We start from the raw sequence: 12,929 nt of genomic DNA, 5'->3' as shown, positions 1-12,929 counted from the left end.
ATTGAAGATTGAATAGAGGAAGCGGAAGGTTATGCGATGTGATCAGATCAAAGCAATTCAAGAGGCATTGGCAGGATTTCTTGTGGATGGGGTCATAGATCCCAAAGACGCGTACCACTATGACCCTAAAGAATTAATACCTAATAACCATACGACTAAAGATAATTAGGGTTGAATGAAATCCCAAGGACATGACCAATACAAGTTTTTTGTGACTTTATTATGTACATATTCCATGCATGTACAACCTCTTCAAATATTTATATATATGTAGTTTCATATATTTTAGTGTGTTATTTATGTATAATGCTCGAACGGAACTTTATACGTGGACGTATATTAGCAGCGTAGAATTCGTATACGAATATCTAATCGAAACAAAAAGAATTGAATTGAAAAGAAACCATAAAATGAAAAAGAATGAAATGAAAAAAGAACATTTAGTACCGGTTGGGAACACCAACCAAAACTACAGATGCCAGCTCTGGTGCAATACCTGGATGGCTATTTAGTCCCGGTTGGTAATACTAATCGGAACTAAATGTCCACTTTTAATTTCGGTTGCCAGAACTAGACTAAAAGTGGCCTTTAGTCTCGGATTTCCAACCGGCGGTTTTCAAAGAGGACTGGTGTCCAGTCCTGCACCAGTGAGACAAGCGCGCATAACTAATCGGACCGCGACGGCCGAGCACAGATTCTGATCCGATCCGATCCGTCTGGCTGGCCCCAAGAACGAACTGAGATTGCCACCGCTAAACCGAAGGCCCCCTGCACCGCACCGCACCTAAAAGTTCCGCCGATTCGTTTGGCCGTCGGCGTCCGGCGTCCCCGCTGGGGTTCTCGTTCTCCGGTCCCGTCGTCCCCGACTCCCCGGCCGGCAGGCGCGCGGCCGCGGGCGATGCGCAGTGTCCGGACGACGACGTGCGCGCGTGCATGGTCGCGCGCGCTGTGGGCCAAGTTAGTTAAAGTTGTGCCGAGGAAGCAACGCTACGGCCTACGAGCAGAGCGTGACGGCTTCATTTTTTTTTTGGCCTTTTTGCATGGGTGTGTTGTGTTCCTTCCTTTCTTGCTCGAGACGACGCCGGTTAGCTCGCTCGGAGAGGGGTAGACCCGTAAAGGCAAAGCAGACTAGAGTGGTTCCAATCCCATCAGAAAACGCACTGTAACCACGCTCGATCGACTCCTAAAGTACTACGAGCCAGTACCGCTTGATTTGTTAGGACTCCTATAAAGTACTACGACTACGTAGCATTGGACCCCGCTTGATTTGTTAGGACTCGTTATTAAGCCACTGATTAAAAACTAAGCAACTCTAGCCTTGTAACATACTCTCGTATATAAGAGGTTTGCGTGGGTCGTGTTGTTTGGATCCTCCTATACTTTGTTCAAGCCACTTTTATAGTCTAGACTAGACTAGATTGTGATTCCAATAACCGGATTATACACTTCACCCGTTTTAAATTATAAGTTGATTGGACTTTTCTAGGTACATAGCGTACCTAGGTGTATAAGGCTAGTTTTAGTGGGAGTTTCATGACTCTCTGATGTTAGAAACAATGTAAACAAGTTTCATCCCCATGAAACTATTTTCATCACTCTCTTCATTTAAACTATGCTACATCAGCTTATTTAATGCCCATGAAAGTCTAGTGAAACTCACATTGAGCTGACCTAACAAAAACTATGTATCTAAAACAGCAAAGATGATTTATAATGTCGAACAGAGGAATATATAAATTGAGGTGCATCTATTGAGGTTCCCCCTAACAAAGTAATAACTTCTATAACAATGGCTAGCGAACATATGGTTCTATTGTTTTTTTATTTAGTATTGCTCCGAGGACAACCCGCCAGCCTGTTCGGTTGGCTGGTTCGTATCGTTACTGGTTCGTGAAAAAGTACTGTTGGCTGGTTTGTGTTAGAGAAAAATACTATTCCAGCTGAAAATTTACGATCGTTTACGACAAGCCACAGCCAAACGAACAGGCTACCTCAGTTCCAATAGTTACCGGGCCAACCTGTCTGAAATGGACCTGTTTGGAACTACAGTATCAATAGTTACTAGCTAAAATTAGTAGGTGTACTAATAGACTTACTTACTATTAGAAATGAGGTACTAATGATTAGTTCATTAGTTAGTGAAGGGTACTAAGGACCCGTTCGCTTCGCTGAAAAAACAAGCCGAAACAATGTTCCGTCTGATTTATGGTGAGAGAAAAACACTGTTCCGGCTGAATAAACAAGCTGAAAAGTATGGATTATAAGAGAAGTGAGCGGGGCCTAATAGTTCATATGCATCTCCAACCATCTCCTAATTGACGGATCCAAACAGCCCCTGATAATAATTAGCTAGCTAATAGTGTCTTTGCTATTAGCTAACTTCTCCCTCCATTCTAAATTATAAGTCATTCCAACTTTCTTCGAGAGTCAGAACATCTTAAGTTTGATCAAATTTATATAATAAAATAATAACATTTATGATATTAAATAAGTATCATTAGATTCTTCATTAATTTAGTTTTCATAAATACATATTTGGGGTCATAAATCTTTGTAATTATCTCTATAATATTGGTCAAACTTGAGATGCTTTAACTTTCTAAGAAAGTTAGAATGACTTGTAATTTGGTATTAGGCTATTAGCACTGGTGGATCCAAATATGATGTGGGCTGGATCTCAAGCAAATTGGTCGTGCACACAAGAAGATAACAAACAATAGTCTACTACACTATATATTCGCCGTGTACCGAAATTGATGTGAGAACCCAAGTTCAAGTGATTATTGCCGATTATTCATGAACGAGCCCTTATTCATGAAAAGCTTGACGCCGCGGCCACGACTGCTACATTATTCCATCGTGCGCGTCGGCACGTGCAAGTGCAGCCCCGAGAACACACTGTTCCATCGTGCACGCAAATTGCAACTTCCGGGCCGGGCGGCGGGCCCGAGCGCCAAGTCTCAAACGCTGCTCTGCGCCGTGCGCGGCAAGACACGGAGGGCACGGTGCGGCGCACGGCCTCCGCGGGTCCGCTCTCCGCTGTTAATTCCTCGTAACAGCCTGCCACCGTGCAGACGCGCGGGCCCCCACTGAACCCGCCGCTCGATCGCTCGGCGAAGCACGCGCATGCTGTGGCTGTGCTGTGTGGTGCATTGCATTGCTACCTGCGGCCTATGTATACGCGCCCCACGGCCGCCCGCTCCCCGCATCATCAACCCGCGCAACAGATTGGCCTGCCGCGCAAACTCCATCTGCTTCCTCTCCCCCCTCCCCTCTCTAGTCTCCAGCACCACCTCCAAGCCGGCGTCTCGAATCCAGTGGGCGCTCGAGTACGGGAAGCTAGTCTAAGAGGTGAGTGAGCTGTTCGATCTAAGCTTCCTCCCTCCCTCCCTCATTCAGGGATGCCCGTTTGATCGACTCGCTGATCAGTTGGGTGCGGTTTCGTGTTGTTTAATTAATTATTAGTAATGTCTGGTAGAGTTCGACATGAAACTGAACAATTGCAGATCCAACTCATTGGCTACTCTCTGATTGTGACTGATTGATCGCTACCTTTTTGCCCAGTTTTTTCCTTCTTCTGTAAGAGTTCAGTTCGTGTTCGGCTATGAGCATTATGCTTCGTGGATGATTTTACTCTGCAGTGTGCAGTCCCATTCGCTCCAGGGATTTATTTGCTCTGCTTTTCCTTCGAATTTTCAGTGACGTTTGATTCGATTTGGTTGCAGGGGGGCGCCATGGAAGTCGTGCTCGCTCCGGCCCAGCACGACGGCCTGCACGCGGCGTTTGGGCCCAATCCCTTCGCCATCGGCGGAGACGGACGGTTCTCCTCCAGCCTCTCCTCGCTCGGCGGCGATCGCTTCTGCGGCTACTCCACCACCACCGCTTCCTCCCGCTTCGGCAACAGCCCCGGGCTGTCCTCGCCGTCGCCGCGCGCCGCCTCGCTGTCCCGCGGCTCCTCCGACTCCGGCTCCGTCGTCGACGACGGGGACGACGCGGCGGTGGCGTCCGCCGCTACCGCCACCGCCGCGGAGCGCCGGCTCCGCCTCGCTCGCCTCGCGCTCCAGTACCAGGAGGTGGTCAACCGCTTCGAGCTCTGCCTCTCGTACCTCGCCGACGCCAGCAACGAGGCGGCCGCGCTCCGCCGGGAGAACGATGAGCTCCGCGTCGCCAACGAGGACCTCGCCCGCCGCATCAACGTGGTCGGCTGCAAGCTTGTGGACGAGTTCAGCGGTCTCCGCCTCGCCGAGGAGCACGCCACGCCACCACCACCTCCTCCTCCTCCGTCACCGCTGCCCGCCGCACCGGTGATGCCGAAGAGCATCTCCGTCCGCTCGCCCGGCTACCTCAAGATGAACCAGAACGGCAAGCATCGGGCGTCCAAGCCAACGAAGGTCTCGGTGAGATCAACGACCAACCCATTTCCCCAGATGTTGTGACCGAGTCCAGTTTTTCGATCGTTCAGTCCATGAGTCTTACCTGTTCGTCTGTTGTTCTCAATGCGGCAATGCAAGCAGCAGCGCGTGTTCGTGGGCATGGACGGCGGCGTGAAGGGGGAGGAGGAGCGCAAGGGTGTGGAGGAGAAGAAGCTCAACGGCGGGTTGGAGTTCGAGGTGTAACAACCAGGGCACGATGAAGACGGAGCTGTGCAACAAGTGGGAGGAGACCGGTGCGTGCCCCTACGGTGACCAGTGCCAGTTCGCGCACGGCATCGGCGAGCTCCGCCCCGTGATCCGCCATCCGCGCTACAAGACCCAGGTCTGCCGCATGGTGGTCGCTGGCGTCGTCTGCCCCTACGGCCACCGCTGCCACTTCCGCCACTTCAGCGTGAAATTTTTGCATTTTGGTCTCTTTTTAAAATATTTTTTACAAAAAAATTCATACCAAAACTTTTGCTATAAATAGACTATTTTTAAGCGTCTTAGAAATTCACGCCGAGATATGAAGGTCGGCGTCGACTGACACGACGCCGAGTCCTTACCACGTCACCGACTCCAGGGCTGGCCCATGGCCTCGGCGTGTGGTTATCCCACGCCGACCCTCATGTATAGGCGTTTGGTCCTACCACGCCGAGTCGCCGACCATCAGTCACTTCAAAAACCGGCGACTCGCGCATCGGTTTGCTTCATGGCGACTTGCTGTTCCAGGTCGTTGGATTGGCCAGGAGATACGTACGTAACCTGATCTCTTGATTTCTCACTAGCTTTCTTCTCTCTTAACGCTTCCGGTAGATCCGTAGATACCCCAAATTTGTTAAGTACTAGTGGATTGGCGCGCGATTCCACGCGCTCGCGTCGGTAGCACGTTCAGAGGTTATACAGGTCTATTGAAATATATTACAGGGATAAGTATTTTGTAGTAGGAAAGCTATACACGGTAGCTGATCTCTAAGCCGGTGTACATAAATAGTTGTCTTCGGTGGTAGTAGCGCTGCCGATGTGTGGTGGTGCTGGTGAAGGTCTGGTGATAGGCGATGCATGATGATGCTGATGTACATCATTCTTCTGTTGCATTCATCCAATCCCAGCGGTTGCCTGCTAGGCTCAGCGTTTCTGTCTGCAGTCTGGTTGAGATGTATTTTTGCTGAAAGCATAAGCATCCATTGTTTCTGAATACGTGAGGTAGCGGTAGTAGATGGGACACATAGCTGGATGTTAGAAGCGTACCTTGTTGGTTTCGTAGTATCCATGCAGCTTTTGCATGTTTTTGTGGTAGTAGTCTATGGTAAGGGTTAGTTCGTCCAGTGGATCGCATAGTTCCTGTGACTGTGGTATATGAGCTGCTGCCTGTCTAAACTCGGTTGGAAGAGATGAGATTAACTAGTGTGTGAGGTCGGCATTAGTTTTGACCAGATGGTTGGGGCAATGACTTGAGGCCCCTGGCTATCATCCCACCCATCCAGGAAACCAATGAGCAGCGCCTATACATGACGAATACCACACAACAGCAATTAAGTTCATATGACAGTCTCAGGATAACATGTAAGAAAGGCAAATGAAGAGGATAACTCACCCAAAGGATGAACTGAACTTGGAAGGTGTTCTCTACAGGATTGAGAAAGTGTTGCTCCTAGATCAGCAAGGGAGCCCAACCTAGAAATATAGACATGTCATAATTGGATTGGAAAATAGCATGGAGATCTAAACAGTAGAATTGTTTTGTTGTGTGATGAAGTCGATAAATACAGGATAATACCTCTGAAGGCCATTTAAGGTTTGGGTGGTTCAGTAAATAAAGTTTGTGTGGAGCACTCTAAAAATAAATGCTTCAGGGTGGTAAGGTGTAGAAATAACACATTAAAATGAAAAAGGGAAATTCCATATAGAAAACAGGGGAAAAACAAGTATGAACCTGTCAGTCATTTTTCCTTTGAAGGTCATTATAATACCGAATGGGTGCTATACTGCAATTTCATTTTTTAAAAGAAGGGACTAATAGACAATACATCCATGTGTAGAGTAAAAAATATTTGTAATTATAATCATCAGGACTAACAATAGGCAAGCACATCTATATCTGCGTTATGTAAATATGCCATGTCAATAAGCTGCAACAAATCAGTTAATATTTGGTCAACTGAACATGTGGATGTGGGAAGCTAATCAGTCACCTAACTTGGAAGGCTTAGCAGCATGCTTCCTATTGTCCCGCTGACCATGTATATATTTGATTGTCAAATAAACAGAAGGATAAATAGATGGAATATTGATTAAACTAAGCTGAAGACATTTGCACAATCTGAGCTGCTAAACTCTTCTACATCTACCCCATGATGTTTAAAAAGCTAGTTATCTTTCTATTGTACTGAAGCTTTCTTCATTTACAGTTATAAAATAATAGTCTACTAATCATGTATGTGCTTATTTATGGGATCAGAGGTCAATAAATCTTAATAATTTGAATGTGCTCATCTACAATTGCCCCCAAGTAGCCACAATACAGCTGTAATTTTCTTATATGTAATTTATTTAGTGTCAATGTTAGAATAGACTTCATACCTTACCTGAGTAAGATAGATCTTTAGACAGTATATTGCTAAAAAAGATGGGAAATTTCAGCAGATATAATGGGAAATTTACAAGCAGCTGCTGCTTTTCGTATAGTGAACTGTGAGAATTTTGGCAGCAGCAGTGTTGCTTTTAAGAACACCCGAACAAGCCGAGTAATAATGCATAGTGGTAGTATCTTGCCTGGGAACGTACTATATTGGTAAGCATAAATGGTTGATAGAACTACATGAAAATAGGCATTGCAATAGAAATACACGTGGAATTTGGGTAGCATAAATGAATGGTAGAAGTACAAGAATGTAGCTGTAGATTTTCTATAGTCCTCTTATCTTCTTCTATGAGTAGTAGCTGATCATGCCTTGAAATTACATAGGTCATAATGCACAGCAAAAGAGTTGTCAACGCATTTGTTGAGACCACTATGTTTGGAGTCATCCATGGCTGAAATTACCTCTTTGGCCAAGTATCTATGACTAAGATTGGTTTGGCAAGTGTTACTGTGCTGTATTAAAAGCCCTGTACATGGTACTGATTTTTTGCTTCCAACATTTCCAAAGGAAGTGTAGCCTAAATGTTGAGTAAAAACCATTGCACCAGAACTATGCAACTCGGTTTGGATGGTGCTAAGTGAGCTGAAAGCACAACTCATATGTCAAACGAGCTGTAGCCTGAATGTTATAAGGTGTACTAAACTGGGTATCTTTGATGATGAAACACATGGTTTACCACTGTGCATATAGAGTAGGGAGAGGTGAATTTTACAATCCTATGACATAAAGGCTACGAATCTGACAAAGAGAACCACACTGTAATTTTAATTCTAGTGTACTTTGAGCTCACTCTATTCCTCTTTGTTGTACCAAGCATTCGATGAGGTGATATGAAAATGTCAATGAAAACTAAGGTACCTATTATCAGAAAACTAAACATTCTTAAGATTTAGTTGGGATTAATCCAGTCCTTTTCATAGAAAAATAGTTTTGGAGCAAAGAAGATTTGATTTGAACATAATTTGTGCGGTTGTGCTATTATATGTGATATGGTTAAGCCATGGCACAACCTTCAACTGGACTCTAGGACGGAAGGCTTACTGAAATAAGACAAGCAGTATACAGATGATGCTAAGTAGCATCAAATTTAAGAATTATACAGATTGGAAATTCTCACCTTGAATTCTTCGGAAGTGAGCTTTGAGATTTATACAAATTGGAAATTGTCACCTCCAATATGGACACGATATGTGTTATCAGAGGAAAGTGGCTGCAGAATGTCCAAAAAAGCTAACTGTTCTATCTGTACCAAATGGCAAAAAAATAAGATCATAAAAAGCGAGGCCATAAAAAATAGCTACGAGCAGGAGAAAGCTCTCAGTTATATTACGACAGGCAGATGGAATTCCAAGAATTGAGAAGGAAAGAAAAAAATATGGCACACTGATTAACCATTCGGGAACAATAACTGCATAGAAATTATCTTGTATTGATAAAGCCCAGGGGCATAGCACTGGTCTTCATCAACTGATAAAGCCCAACTCAGACAAGAAATGATCAGTCCTGTGCAGCAATACATGTGTAACAAAACAGTGCATTGAACCGTGAGGAGGTGTGGGTCAAAAACCAAAGGACAGAGCAAGACGTAGGATCTGAAAGAATATTTTACCTCCTTCTCATGAGCAGCACCAGCTAGTAACTTTCCATCCAAAGAGAAGTGACAGCAAATAAACAATCTTGTTGTCACCCGTACGGTTGGTACCAACTTTATTCAAAGAAATGCCTAAAGAATTAAAAGTGGGGTCATGTGAGTCGTTGATAGTGGCCAGGGTGGTAAACCGTAAGGTACTTCCCTTCATGATAGAAATTTGTTAAATTACCCTACACGTACACCTTCTAACAATTTTCGTGTGTAAGCACATTTATTCTGAGGCTATAACACCTAGGGCCTATTTGAAACGCAGGAATTTTACAGGAATCAGTTCATTTTCACAGAAAAAAATCCCGCGTTCCAAACAGGCCCTTACCATTTACGCACACCGGATTGAGCTATGAAGACCCTTATTCACAGGAAAAAATCCCGCGTTCCCAGCCTTGATTGTCGTCGTCTGAGGTGTCCATTGAGGAATTGTTAGAAGTGTCTGCACAGATGTAAACATGTTGTGAGGCTAATGATGTTGATAAGTAAACGGCTAAGGTTGTGCAAATTAAATTTAGAGATTAGGCTTTTGTAGAGTAGGCCAATAATAGGGTTATAAGTCGCCTCCTGCATAGGGATAAGTACATATGGAATGTGTGGTCACTGGAAGTGTGAACGACATCAGAAGAGTTGCAATACTGCTGAGCAATAAGTTACAGAGGCAGTAATGCGCAAGCCTAAAGCACTAAAGTCATCGTTTTTTTAGAGGTTACCATAGCAGTAAGGCAGAACCTTAAATTGCTATTCTCATCGCTTTTTTAAAAGGTACCATTAGAACATGACTCCTTAAAACACATTAGAACCATTCTTAGGCTCCTCAATCTTGGTACCAACCAGATCAAGAAGGTCCCTTTGAGGGTTGTTTATGGATATCTATTTCATGCAACCACGTAATATTTCAAGCAAATGGAAGGTCATAACAAAATAAGAAAAACTGTGTAGAAGATAAAGAAAAAGCAGGTGTGTCACTAATCACTTTCTGGAGAGCTGATTTTTTCACAAGGGCTTGACATGTTATTAACGATGTCATTCTAGCTTGCGCCGAAAGCGTAAAACCTGATGATCTCAAGAACGGAGAATTCGTAACAAGGCCATGTGACGCTGACAGGAACTCTACGAAATAAGAGCCTGTGAAGAATTATAATGGAGAGAAGCACATACCTTTCATTTCTGGATTTTTCACTTTGTTGTTGCGAAATCCTCCACCAGACCACCAACAACTTATTTTCATAAGCTGGAACCCGAGTTTGCTTTAGCCCCAAATGAGAAAACATAGTGATACAGGCATGGAAAAATTCTGAGGCGCATCACTGTATAGGAACAAACTAAGATTAGTTATAACTGATTATTTGTCTAAATTATGGCGCCAGTGCAGAGTTCTGAACATTTCGAGTTTCAGCACCGAATTAAAAAACTAATCCAGCAAACATATGCATCCCTTCCGGACTAACTTGTATACATGCATACAATTTAGGCATAGATTTCTTTGATCTATACTTGTTAAAATATGTTTTGCCAAACATCCAAATATGTTTCGTTTGACGCTGCAATGGCTTATGAGATTCCAAGTCTGCATTAATGCCTTTTCTGTATGCACTGGAAATGTAAAAACAATATCCATTAAAAAAACTCAACTGGTCAATTCCTGAATATTGTTTGTTGTGTTGGAAACAATGAAATAGCTAAGAACTGATTAATCATTGGTTTTGATTATGTGAACGGTACTCTATGAAGCATGTGCAGTGACTTTAGGACGCCCATTCAACCAGAAAAACACACCCAGTGCATAGAAATAGATATAAATTTGCATCACCAGAAAAAAGAATAAGTCGAGGCTGCAGAGCCCTAAAATTGCATTGCTAAATTAGCAGTTCATGCAGAACTGTTTGGTTGCAGAAGGATTGGCTAATTATTTATGTAGTAACAATTTATTTTAGGCTCAAAGTCGACTGGAAAGCATGTAATTGCGTAACTCAAACTTAAACAATTGGTCTAACCATTTGAGGTCGTCTGATGAACTAAGTATGGACTAACAATTTATTGCGTAACAAGCAAAGTATTGCATCAATAATCCAACATATGTAGTACAAAATCCACACCGGTGCGTAGTGGAATCCTAAGCCAGGATAGTAACGTGAAGAGAGGCAGAGGAAGACCGAAGTTGACTTGGGTAGAGGCAATAAAAGGAGACTTGAAAGGATGGAATATACCCAAAGACTTAGCCTTAGATAGGAGTGCTTGGAAAACAACTATTCACGTGCCTGAACCTTGATTGCTTCTGCTGGGTTTCAACTCTAGCCTACCCCAACTTGTTTGGGATTTAAAGGCTTTGTTGTTGTTGTTGTTGTTGAAAGATCACTTTGCAACATAAAAGGGAGAATAATGCTTTGCTAATGCCATGGATCCGCAGAGACGGAACAAAGAGATCTATTTTCATTACATGGCAACCAAAGCATGGACATATTAGCAATTCAGACACATGATTCATAGGAAACATCTGTCAGCTCAGGAAAGACCATAGAAGAATGGTAGCAGGACAAGACCAAAACTACTAACCATGTGAGAGAAACACCAAGTTAGGACATTGCGGCAGAATTCAGCAAGACAATTGTCACTTTTAAGAACATTGTGCTTCCTCTGGGATACTAAGCCACTATTTTTTTTCCCTGAAGCTTTACATTCAGGACAACTTCTAATAAAAAAATGCATTGAAGCTAGAATTGCAGACACTAAAATTAACATATCCTAGATAGTATTAGTATGCTAAGCAGATGGTCCTTTTTTATAGCGGGAAAAGGAATTTTTTAGCCTGCTAGTCGTACTTCTATTTGTGGTTAACAATGATCAAATAATGAGCCTAATTTCATTTGAAGCACTGTGGTTTGAATAGCTAATGAGCAGACCCTAGCAAATTTACAACATTACTTTCTAAAATCTCACAAAGGCGCATACATAGGTGCTGATTTGGGTACAGGACACTGCAGAAATGCGATGGTCGCAGCCAGAACGCACAGCACAGGTCGGAGACTGCAGACTACGGAGGTTCTAAATGGAGGATTGCCCTCAGGCAAGGAGAGGAGACCAAGCAGCACGGTGCAGCAGGAGCCAAATCGGTTACCAAACTGCAATCCACCAAAATAAAATACAGATTCACCAAATCAAATGTAGATCGACCAAATCAATCTAAAAACGCATCAATTAAAAGCATAAATGAGATGAACACACCCGCCCCGCGCCACAGCGCTGTTCGGCCGTTCCGCCTCCTCAAGCCACCACATGGTCGGTCCTGCTAGGGAGAGGTCCAGGAGGATGGCTCTTTCCACCCGTATGTCGGGGCCTAGAGGAAAAGGCGGAGCGAGGGGAGGTGAAGCGAGCGGGCCTCACGGGGCCAAGCTCGTTCGCTGCACGGCGCCGACATCGGACTGGGGAGAGGGGATCTGGAGGAGGAGGCATGGGAGGAAGTAGGAGAAGAAGACGGTGACGTACCGGCAGATGCAACCGTCGATCTGAGCCGCCGCCGCTAGGGTTTCGTCGAGCGCACGCGGACCGCCGGGAGGAGGCAACGCTGGGGGCACCCACGCCAGCGGCCAGCCGCCGTCGGGGCCCGATCGCGCCGCGCCGTGGCCGGGGACAACGACGGCTGGTGGCCACGCACGGCGCCGTGCCGCAGGCCGGGAGCACCGTCGCGCCCCGCCAGCGCCTGGAGCAGTGAGCCGGCAGTGCTGGCACAGCCAGCACGCCGGGGGAGGAGGAGGGCGGCCGCTGCCGCGGCCCGCTCGCGCAGGTGGCCGTTGCCCTAGCCGCGTTGGGAGAGGTCGGGAGAGAGAGAGCGAAGAGGAGAGAGTGGAGGGGGAGAGAAGAAGCGTCGGAAGGAGAAGCAGAAGCTGGGTATATATTTGTTTCGCTGGATTCGGACGAGAAGCCGGAGAAGCTGAATAGAAGCAGAAGAATTATAGGAGAAGCACGAGAAGCCGCTTCCCATCAAATCCGCTCCAAGCGATCTGGACCGTCCATCACAAGATCTAACGTGTGCGAAGATCTAGGGTGACGTGGAGGGTGGCTCCGGTCGAGGAGCTGGCCATCTTTTTGGCTTTTAAATTAAATGGGGTTTATATAACAAATTATGACACTCACGCATTTTACACTTTACCATTAAAACTTGTACTTGATCATTTTGTTCTTTTGCTATTCGTGTTTGACAGGTATGGTTATCCAATGGTGTTCCTAGTTTCT

At 45.1% G+C, this 12,929-nt stretch overlaps 1 long non-coding RNA gene and 1 pseudogene across 2 annotated transcripts; one reads left to right on the top strand and one right to left on the bottom strand.

The window, feature by feature from the left end:
• Positions 1–3,233: 3,233 nt before the first annotated feature.
• Positions 3,234–4,902, top strand: LOC136532176 (zinc finger CCCH domain-containing protein 39-like; annotated as a pseudogene).
• Positions 4,903–5,882: 980 nt separating this feature from the next.
• On the bottom strand, positions 5,883–12,554 carry LOC136532180 (uncharacterized). Of its 2 annotated transcripts, none has more exons than XR_010778180.1 (8): positions 11,922–12,554; positions 10,796–11,818; positions 9,858–10,006; positions 9,025–9,138; positions 8,667–8,780; positions 8,175–8,524; positions 6,010–6,089; positions 5,883–5,917 (listed from the first exon to the last, which is right to left on the bottom strand). It is a non-coding gene; the product is annotated as an uncharacterized lncRNA (long non-coding RNA). The 2 variants fall into 2 exon arrangements; XR_010778181.1 differs by having other exon boundaries at positions 8,175–8,300.
• Between the last annotated feature and the right edge of the window lie 375 nt (positions 12,555–12,929).

This window comes from Miscanthus floridulus, unplaced genomic scaffold (assembly GCF_019320115.1).
Source record: "Miscanthus floridulus cultivar M001 unplaced genomic scaffold, ASM1932011v1 fs_546_1_2, whole genome shotgun sequence".
Classification (NCBI taxonomy): domain Eukaryota; kingdom Viridiplantae; phylum Streptophyta; class Magnoliopsida; order Poales; family Poaceae; genus Miscanthus; species Miscanthus floridulus.
The sequence above is the reverse complement of the archived record's forward strand: the minus strand, read 5'-3'. Positions and strand labels throughout refer to the sequence as shown.